The sequence below is a fragment of the Rhinopithecus bieti genome, unplaced genomic scaffold, assembly GCF_001698545.2.
Source record: "Rhinopithecus bieti isolate Rb0 unplaced genomic scaffold, ASM169854v2 scaffold_7724, whole genome shotgun sequence".
NCBI classification, from domain to species: domain Eukaryota; kingdom Metazoa; phylum Chordata; class Mammalia; order Primates; family Cercopithecidae; genus Rhinopithecus; species Rhinopithecus bieti.
The window spans coordinates 1,775,424-1,787,098 of NW_016805612.1; positions in this window are offsets into that span (position 1 = coordinate 1,775,424).

An 11,675-nucleotide genomic window follows, 5' to 3' on the forward strand; every position below is an offset into this window, starting at 1 on the left:
ATTCCACCTGCCTCTTGCATACTTCAGTTGCCTGAAAGGATCTTATACATTAAAACAGGATTACCATAAAGAAAGGAAAACCAAAATTGAAAACTGCAGCACCTTCAACAGTATCTGTATAAGAACAGAAGCTAAGATCAAATGACATGAAGAACTAAGAGAACATACAGATGTCTAAGTGTAGATTCTCCACCTAGAAAGGAAGATTCAAATAACAGCACTAGGTGGGAGGACTGGTAAGCACATCAGTTTTTGGTAACTTGGCACACACACAAAAAAATTATCCCAGTATTTTTTTATAAAAATGGCAAAAAAAATTTTTTTTTTTTTTTTTTTTTTTTTTTGAGACAGAGTCTCGCTCTGTCACCCAGGCTGGAGTGCAGTGGCATGATCTCTGCTCACTGCAACTTCTGCCTCCTGGGTTCAAGCAATTCTCTGCCTCAGCCTCCTGAGTAGCTGGGATTACAGGCGCCCGCCACTATGGCCGGCTAAAAAAAAATCTTGAAACAATGAAAGGCATGGAAACTCCTTATATTATTTATAAGCTGAATACTATGATCCTTGCTAACTTATCTCATTTCTTGCATTCATTTCTTCTACCTCCAGACCATAGTCTAATTTCCCACCCAGCAATCAGAGTGCCGTATATAAAACACAAATCAATTATGTCACTTCCCTACTCAATTCAGAAAAGATTATTCACCTACCTCCTGTTAGTAACCTCCAAATTATTCCCAGTGCCACCTGAGTGATATTCCTCTACTATCAATCTGATCCTAGTACTCTTTCTTCTCTGAACTCCCATAACAGACTATGTGTAGACAATTCTTGTACACTGAAAATCATTCATTGTTTTGGTCTGTCTTTATTACTATTTAAGAGATACTGAATACAACATTTTTATCTGCTGCTCCTTGAACATTCAAATCCCAACAGAGTGATGGGCACAGAGTAGACGTTCAGACTGCCATAGAGCACTAAACAATATGCAGGTAGGTAAAGGGTGAGGGGAGGATGACAGAGGGGCAATGTGTGGAACCACATGCATATGGCGCTTCTCCAATCTCCTAAAGCTTGGAAGTCATATTGATCTTTAGAAATAAGCTTCAAGAAATAAGCTTCATTGTTGTATTTAACGAAGATTTAGGACTGAGACTCACACCTTACTTGTAACTATATCCCTAGCACTTATTACAGTGCCTGCTACATGGGAGACACTCCTTAAATAGTTACTGAATGAATGCTGAATTTCAAATGACAAAGCAATACTCTAAGAACCATATTACGCAGATAAGAAAATGTCACAGATGTCTGGAGCTAACGATAAAAAAAAATCTAGCAATTGTTAGTTTATTTCAAAACAAATACATAAGGGCTGGGTGTGGGTGCTCACGCCTATAATCCCGGCACTTTGGGAGGCCGAGACAGGTGGATCACCTGAGGTCAGGGGTTCGAGACCAGCCTGGCCAACATGATGAAACCCTGTCTCTACTAAAAATACAAAAAATTAGTCTGGCATGGGGGCAGGCACCTGTAATCCCAGCTACTCAGGAGGCTGAGGCAGGAGAATCTCTTGAACTCAGGAGGTGGAAGTTGCAGTGAGCCGAGATCGTGCCACGGCACTCCAGCCTAGGCAACAAGAGCAAAACTCTGTCTCAAAATAAATAAATAATCCCAATGACAGAACTATCTGTACCAGATGCCAGCTTTGTATCCCGGCACATTCTTTTACCCAGTCATTTTCAAGTCATTAGACAACTCTTACCACAGGACCTCTTAAGGAGAAGTATGGCAATGAATAAATAATGCAAATTATTGTACTTTGGAATTTTGCCAATGTTGGCTTTCAAAATAAAGAGAAAACATGTGCTGCATAACGACATTTCAGTCAACAATGGACTACATATATGACAGTTGATACACAAGATTATAGTGGAGCTTAAAAATTCCTATCACTTACTATTTACTATAGAACACTTTTCATCACGATTTTAATGTACTCCTTCTACTTATTAAAAAAAAAAAAAAAGTTGGCCGGGTACAGTGGCTCACACCTGTAATCCCAGCACTTTGGGAGGCCGAGGTGGGTGGCACGAGGTCAGGAGTTTGAGACCAGTCTGACCAAGATGGTGAAATCCCATCTCTACTAAAAATACAAAAATTAGCCGGGTGCAGTGGCGGGCACCTGTAATCCCAGCTACTCGGGAGGCTGAGGCAGAAGCATCGCTTGAACCCGGGGGACAGAGGTTGCAGTGATCCAAGATTGCACCACTGCACTCCAGACTGGGTGACACAGTGAGACGCTGTCTCACAAAAAAAAATTTAAAAAAATTAACTAAAATAACCTCAGGAAGGTCCTCCCGGAGGCAGGTATTCCAGAAGAAGGAAAGGCATTGTTATCATAGGAGATGACAGCTCCATGCATGTTATTGCCCCTGAAGATCTGCTGGTGGAAGACAGTGATATTGATGATCCCGACCCTTTGTAGGCCTAGGCTCATGTGTGTGTTTGTGTCTTAGCTTTTAACAAAAAGCACTGAAACGGTAAAAATAAATAAATAAATTAGTAAAATGTATTTTTATTTATTTATTTATTTGAGGAGTCTCGCTCTGTCGCCAGGCTAGAGTACAGTGGCACAGTCTCGGCTCCCTGCAACCTCCACCACCTGGACCCAAGTGATTCTCCTGCCTCAGCCTCCCAAGTAGCTGGGACCACAGATGCCCGCCACCACGCCCTGCTAATTTTTTGTATTTTCAGTACAGATGGGGTCTCACCATGTTGGCCAGGATGGTCTCAATCTCTTGACCTTGTGATCCACCTGCTTCAGCCTCCCAAAGTGCTGGGATTACAGGCATGAGCCACCACGCCTGGTCATAAGTAAATAAAATTTAATTCTAAAAGCTTAAACAATAAGGAAATACTCTTGTTCAGCTGTACAAAATGCTTGTGTTTTAAGTGTTATTACAAGAGTGTGAAAACGTTTTCAAAATTAAAAGGTTTATGAAGTAAAACATTACAGTAAGCTAAGGTTAATTTATTATTATGAAAGAAAAATAGTTTGCATAAATTTACTGTAGCCTAAGTGTACAGTGTTTATGAAGTCTACAGTAGGGTGCAGGGTACGTCCTAGGCCTTCACATTCACTCACCACCCACTCACTGACTCACCCAGAGCAACTTCCAGTCCTGCAAGCACCATTCACAGTAAGTGTCTTAGACAGGTGCACCATTTTAAAGTTTTCATACCATATTTTTACTGTACCTTTTCTATGTTTAGATGCTCGCAGTGCCTACAGTATTCAATACGGCAATATGCTGTACAGGTGTGTAGCCTGGGAGCAATAAGCTATACCATATAATGGCCTAGATATGTCATAGGCTGTACAATCTAGGTTTGTGTGGGTACACCTGATGATGTTCACATGATAACGAAACAGCCTGACACATTTCTCAGAACAAATTCCCATCTTTAAGCAACATGTGACTGTACTATACTTGATGCAATAACCTCAATCAGCAGGAATTCTGTGAATATGTCAAAATGCCAAAAAATCACATAATCTTTTAGGAAACTCCCCATCCAACAAATATTCCTTTCCCAATGAACACAGGAGATTCTTTTTTTTTGTTTGTTTTTGGTTTTGTTTTGTTTTGTTTTTGAGATGAGTCTCACTCTGTCGCCCAGGCTGGAGTGCAGTGGCACAATCTCAGTTCACTGCAAGTTCTGCCTCCCGGGTTCCCGCCATTCTCCTGCCTCAGCCTCCTGAGTAGCTGGGACTACAGGTGCCTGCCACCATGCGTGGCTAACTTTTTGTATTTTTAGTAGAGATGGGATTTCACCCTGTTAGCCAGGATGGTCTCAATCTCCTGACCTCGTGATCCGCCCACCTCAGCCTCCTAAAGTGCTGGGATTACAGGCATGAGCCACCACACCCAGCCAGGAGATTCTTAATTATTTCTAAACTCTATCAGTTTTGTGTTAGCACATCTCATTTAATATTATCAAAAGATAATTCTACTTAGAGGCATAAATCTGTCAATCGACAACCAACAGGCAATCAGAATTCACTATGTGCCAGCCTCTACTCTGGGTACTGGGGATACGACTGCGAATAGAACCTCTACCCTCAGGGAGTTTACAGTCTTAAAAGAGTCGATCTGATTTTTAAAATTAAAAAAAAAAAAAAAAAAAGCAGGCCGGGCACGGTGGCTCATGCCTGTAATTCCAGCACTCTAGGAGGCTGAGGCGGGCAAATCACTTGAGGTCGGGAGTTCGAGACCAGCCTGGCCAACGTGGCAAAATCCTGTCTCTTTGTATTTTCTAAAAATACAAAAATTAGCCGGTCATGGTGGCGGGCGCCTATAGTCCCAACTACTCAGGAGGCTGAGGCAGAAGAATTGCTTGATCCCGGGAGGCAGAGGTTGCAGTGAACGGAGATCGCACCACTGTACTCCAACCTGGGCGACACAGCAAGATTCTATCTCAAAAAAAGAAGGGAAAAAAAGAGGGAATAATTAATTATGTCAAATGCTAAGTAAGAATTCAAGACAGATATCTGTATAAATGTTAATAATGTTAACAAAAAGATAAGCTCTATACTTTTCCTTTCCCAATTGAGAGTATTTGCTAGCTCTGAGCCAACCCGCAATCACCCAGCAGAGGCCTTATTTATGAAGTAACAGAGAAAACAAACTCACTAAAAAGAAAAGTGAGAAGGAAAACTGTCTATGGCTATTTGCCAAAAAATAATGATGATTCCACGTGGCTTACCCCCTTATGAACACATTTCTGGGCTTCTAAGATGCCACCAACTATAACAAACACTATCAACTTTGTAAAAACTCTTCCAGAGGGGTAGAAGTTACGTGCAAGTTCTTATCAATTTTAAGATACATCCAAATTTCATACATTAATTTGGATAAGTGGAGGTAGAATAAATAATAAATGTACAAACACACTACCACTTTTAGATGATTTGGTTATCAGAGCAAATATCTGCTAAGAGGTTAACACCTTCTGATCTTGCCTTAGAACATTCATGCCAGGTCCTCCAGTGCCTTAGAAGGAGAAGCAAGATTAGAGAAGAGCACTGAGGGAAGAAAGGGCCAGGCAGATAGGCAAGAATGGACCAGGGAAGGGAAAGGTAGGAAGAAGGCACCAACTTAAGAGAGTGCCCAAAAAAGAACTCCACCTACTTTGAGATTTGAGTGTTAGAAACCCGCAGAGTGCTCGTAACCTCTGACGTGCGGCTGAAAACCATCTGCATATGAGCTAAATACTGCCAATGCCAAAGTTGGGATATCAGATCTATTTTTGGAAGGCTGCAAACCTCAGGTTAGCCAGATGGAATCTACATTTCAATATGTTATTATTTACAGTCTGTTGCTGTCGTTGTTGTTGTTGTTTGAGACAAAGTCTCACTGTGTCGCCCAGGCTAGAGGGCAGTGGCATACAGTCTTTCTTGATTACAAACAGTACTGCAAAGAGTAGCATTGTACACACATCATTTTTATGTTTCCTAGATTACTTTTGGAATCAAGTCCAAAAAGGTGGGTATGTGGGGTCAGAGGATAAATTCTCATGAAATTCCATTACATACTGTAAAATTCTTCTCCACAAAGGTGTGCCACTTTGCACTCCCATGAGCAAGGCATGTGAGTGCCCTTTACCTGCAGCCTTGACCCTGGAGTCGGCTAGCAAACCTTTGGACTTCTGCCAACCTGGTGAAAAACAACAGTGAGGGTGTAACATGCATTTTTCTTATTATGCGTGAGCTGGGCATCTTTTCACGTATAAGGGCCCCTCGTAGTTTTATTTTTCTTCTTCTTCTTTCTGGTTTTCATCTTTCCATCTGCAAATATTTTTTGCCCATTTTTCTATCAGGCTAATAGTCATTTTCATCTCATATTTTAACTTACTCATACACATACACCACAGAGAGTATCAATTCTATCTATATCTATAATAGAAGTCACAGTATTTTTTCTAGGATATCAATTCTATCCATATCTATAATAGAAGTTCACAATATTTTCTATTTTGTCATTTTACTTTTTTACAGTTTCTTCAAACTTTACTTCTAAAATATCAAATGTGTCACCCTTTTCTGTTATTGCTGATGAATTTTGAGTCATTATTAGAACATTTCCTCTATTCTCAAATTACCAAGTAATTCACCCATGTTTTCTTCTAATACACATATGGTTTCGCATTTATATCTCAGATCTGTTAGGAATTTATCCTGATATACATTGATCTCGCATAATTTTAAAATGCAAAACGAAATGAGATCCTATATTCTCATATCAAAATAGAAAATATTAAGAAGTGCAATACTACCCAGTGCAAGCAAAAGAATGGGAAAACTGGCAACCTGTCCCTCTGCTGATGGCAGGCTATGCTGATGAAACTCTTTGGAATGCAAGGTAGAAAAAACTATCAAACATATATGTGCATGTCAGAATTTCTCCTACATATGCTTGTAGGATACTTACATCACAAACCCATACGCATGTGTACACACACACACACACACACACACACACACACAGTCACAAATATATATAAATAAGTAATTCTCATTGAAGATTATAGACAAGGCAAAAAACATAAAAAGCCCACTTATCCATTATAAGGAGACTGGTTAAATAAATTATGGGACTGCAGCTGAAATATCATGCCTGTTTAGAAAGCAACATACATCTCTAAGTGCCAATTTGTAATAATCTCTGTGATATTATCAGGTGAAACAAAGCAAGGTATAGAAGAATATGGCTAGAATCTACCTTGTGTTTTACAAAGGAAAAAGAAAAAAGCGAAATTCTGTTCTAAGCAAAGAAAATGTATAGGAGAATATATGAAAACTGTTTTGGCCTTGAAAGTAAGATAAAGCTTTGTTCAGTGGGTTCCAATATTGTATTCATGTGCATCTTTTATATTCTTTCTCTCTTTTTTTTTAAACTTGCATGAATACTACTTTTATAATTTTTTAATGCTTAATCCTGAGAAGGGACACATGAATATTTAACTTATATCTAACTGTACCGTTTGAATTGTTAAAAGCATGCATTGCCCTTTTTTCCCTTAAAAAACTTATCAAGCCTTTTTAAATGTTTTTAAGTTTCCCTTTCCATNTATTGTATTCATGTGCATCTTTTATATTCTTTCTCTCTTTTTTTTTAAACTTGCATGAATACTACTTTTATAATTTTTTAATGCTTAATCCTGAGAAGGGACACATGAATATTTAACTTATATCTAACTGTACCGTTTGAATTGTTAAAAGCATGCATTGCCCTTTTTTCCCTTAAAAAACTTATCAAGCCTTTTTAAATGTTTTTAAGTTTCCCTTTCCATTCAGCTTGGAATCAATAGCTTCCTTTTATTTTAAGGTGAGAACATAAACTATTTTCCTGCTGTGATCCATCAGAAAAACAGTGACCTGATATACATTTTCCGAAGGACTTTTCCCTTGCCTGCTAAAAGCTTTTGGACTCACTGAACCAAGAAAATAATAGTTACCAACAAGAGAAATAAACTATTGTTTTAATCGAAACAGTTTTACTTTCCCAACTGTTTCTTTATATACAGAAAATTATTTTAAATCCAGGGTAATAAAATCTGATTAGTAATAATGATAATAGCTAACATTATTGAGTACATATTATATATCCAGCAATAAACTTGGCCTATCACATTCATTTTTTCATGTAATCCTCCCATGTTGACCTTCATTTTTATTCCAGTTTTATAGAGGAGGAATCTAAGGTCTAGAAAAGAAAAGTAACTTGCCTAGAATCATACAGTGAGAGTGGGCAGGGATTACAAACCCAGACAAACTGACTGCAGAGACTGTGAATTTAAGGAAATTATAATGGCTCATTAGTAGCTCTTCACCTATTGATCAAAAAACAATGTAGACAATATCTAAAAACTAAAATAAGTAATATTACATGGCCTTGCAGTTGTCTCATGATATTTCTAAGACCAATAATCGGGCTTCAAAAGCAGCCCTTCTGCTATTTTCAAAATGTCTAAGATCTTGAACATGTCATATCTTGGCCTTTGGTAATGAGCGGGAGACATGGAAGCAAAGGGAGATTAATAATGAATGCAGGATTATTACCTAAAGCACAGGCAGACTCTCAGAACCACCAATCTACCCTTCCTCCTGCAGGCCTCTGCAAAATGGTGGCATTATAGAAGAGACAGCATGGTTCACATCAACATTACTCACGACAACAAACATTTATCTTACACAACTGTTCCATTTGAAAATCAACCCAAGAAATAACACAAAACAATAAAAGGAGTCTATTCATGGATTTAAGTAAGGAGGGTATGGAGGTTGATACAAATAAAAATTCAGTAAGAACAAAACAAAGAGAGAAAAGAGTTTGATTGTCTTGAACCCAAAAGCATTTTTTGAGAGTTTCTTTACCACAGAACTCTGGAAGACAAGTCAAGTCCAAACATTTAAAGTGTGCAGTACGTTTACCCATACCCAGAGGGTTTATTTACATAATACAAACCATTGAGTGCCTACTAAAAACCGAGACTAGAGTATGCTTTAATAACAGAATTCGAAAGCATCCTTAACGTACAACTTGAAAAATAACTTCTTAAAACCAATGAAAATTGTCGGGCACGGTGGCTCATGCCTGTAATCCTAGCACTCTGGGAGGCCGAGGAGGGCGGATCACAAGGTCAGGAGTTCAAGACCAGCCTGACCAACAGGATGAAACCCCGTCTCTACTAAAAATATAAAAATTAGCTGGGCGTGGTGGTGCACACCTGTAATCCCAGCTACTCGGGAGGCTGAAGCACAACAATTACTTGAACACAGGAGGCAGAGGTTGCAGTAAGCCGAGATCATGCCACAGCACTCCAGCCTGAGTGGCAAAGAAAGACCCCAACCCAAAAAAAAAAAAAAAAAGAAAAGAAAACAAAATAAAATTCTGGTCAATAGATTAATTTTTTTCTTTACAGTTCATTTATTTTTCTTTATTTGGACTTACACAACGCTCACCGTGTTTTCAAAATCTGTTTTCTAAAAGCCATGAAAGTGATTCATGATAAAGTATTCTCCTTTAGCCAGCTAGGGTTGGAGCACCGGGAGAACGAGCAGAAAAAGGGAGAAAAAGTGGGGAAAAGGAGGAAAGAGTAGAGGAGAAATGAAAGGAAGACACTGACAAAGAGTACCTATGCTCCCATTCTGAAATTCTCAAGAGTATGAACCAGTCCTTTGTATAGTGGTAGTGTCTGTAGAGTGAGTCTCCGACTAAAGGAAATAGAAGCTACTAGAAAGAAGCAGGTATTCTCAGAGATTACTTATATAATGAGTTTGTTCTCTTCCAATAGTCCCGCTGAGTGCGTCATAGAAATAAGATGAGGAAACCAAGGGTCAGCTTGAAGTCTGTTCGTTATATGAAAGATGATTTTTTTCTTTTAAATGAAAAATTATAGCTGGCAAAGCTCTACCACTAACTATTAAAAATTAATTATACTATTACCCCATGACTAAGTAGGCCTGGTCACAGTCGAAATCAGGTACAAAACAGACGTTGTAGTTACCATGTAGAAAACAACATTATTAATATTCCTTGTCCTCATTCCAAATTAAATTGCTCTATTGATTTTGACATATAATTATTTCAGAAGTTACTGCATCTAGAGAATCCCTAGGCTGGGCGCGGTGGGTGGCTCACGCCTATAATCTAGCACTTTGGGAGGCCAAGGCAGGCGGATCATGACATCAGGAGATCGAGACCATCATGACCAACATGGTGAAACCCCAACTCTACTAAAAATACAAAAATCAGCTGGGCGTGGTGGTGCGTGCTTGTAATCCCAGCTACTTGGGAGAAGAATTGCTTGAAACAGGGAGTCGGAGGTTGCAGTGAGCTGGGATGGCGCCATTGCACTCCAACCTGGTGACAGAACGAGACTCTGTCTCAAAAAAAAAAAAGGAAAAAAAAGATCTCTAATAAGATATATATTTCTGTATGTTAAAAAAAGTTTTATAAACCAAGAGCCTATATAAACACCAAATGGACTTTACAGGGCCCTTCAGGATCCAGCCACCATGCCTCAATCCAAAACCACTGCTCACCAGGCCCATCTTGCTAGCAATGTTACAGCCACAGTGTGCTGTTAGGCCCTTAGGCCTAACACACAAAACTCAAAAACTTAAAAGACCAAAGCTAATAGAAAAAAAGGGCAACAAACATGAACTGAGAGTTCATGAAAAAATGAAACACATATGGTTCTTGAACAAAGAGATGTTCAACTTCATTCTTAATAAATGAAAACTAAAACTGCACTGTTTTTTTTTAATACTATTTTTCACTTACTAGACTGTCAAAAATCCAAAAGTTTGATAGCGCACTATACCGATGTAACTGAGAAAACAGGTACTCTTCATGCTTTGCTGGTGGGCATAGAAACCAGATCGCCACTAAAGGAGGTAATATGACAGTATCTATTGAAATGGCAGGTGCACATTCTCAGACGTAGCAGATCCCCTTTTAAGAAGTTAGCCTACTGTAAACATAAAGGTATTATTTGTAATAGTAAAAAATAACTGGTTACAAATATTTTAGTACCTTCAGAACAAAGACTCCAATAAACAAATGAATAACCTCTAAGTTCCAGTGTAGAAAGATCTCCAGGTCATACTATGCGGAGAAAAAAATAAGACAATAAAAATTAATAAAGTAGGCTACCCCTAGGGATAAGAAGGAGAAAATCTAGAATACATAATCACATTTGCTAGTATTTGCATAAAATTGTTTTGGATGTATACCAGAAACACATAGCGGTGGTTATATGCTGGGGCTGGGAGAAGGGAGTAAAAAAGAGTCAACGGGAAACGAGGAAAACTTTTCCTTGTATGACTTCTATTTTCATTTAGAAACTATTCTAAAAATTAAATATGTTTAAAGTAAAAGGCAATCATAAAACCTGTAGCTTTTCTTAATACATCTTTCTGCTATCTCCTCATTTCTTTTTTTTTGTTGTTGAGACAGAGTTTCGCTCTGTTGCTCAGGCTGGAGTGCAGCGACACAATCTTGGCTCACTGCAATCTCTGCTTCCCGGGTTCAAGTGATTCTCCTGCCTCAGCCTCCCAAGTAGCTGGTACTACAGGCACCCGCCACCATGCCCGGCTAATTTTCATATTTTTAGTTGAGGTGGGGTTTCACCATGTTGGCCAGGCTGGTCTTGAACTCCTGACCTCAAGTGATCCTCCCACCTCGGCCTCCTAGAGTGCTCAGATTACAGGCGTGAGTCACTGTTCCTTCCTCATTTGTTTACGCCCCCTTCATTATCAAACATCTCGAAAGAACTCTCTCTATGCACCAGCTATACTCTGTCACCTCACATTCAGTCATCTACCACTTCATTTTGGTGAAGACCTTCAACTGCCTACCATGTCCCTAAAACTGCTTTTATCAAGGTAACTGACACCACAAACATTTGGCAGAATGCATAAAGCAGTGAAATCGTCCTTTCTTCTTTTTTGTTTTTTTGTTTTTGTTTTTGTATTTTTGAGACAGAGTCTCACTCTGTCACCCAGGCTGGAGTGTAGTGATATGATCTCCGCTCACTGCAACATTCACTTCCTGGGTTCAAGCAATTCTCCAGTCTCAGCCTCCCGAGTAGCTGGGATTACAGGA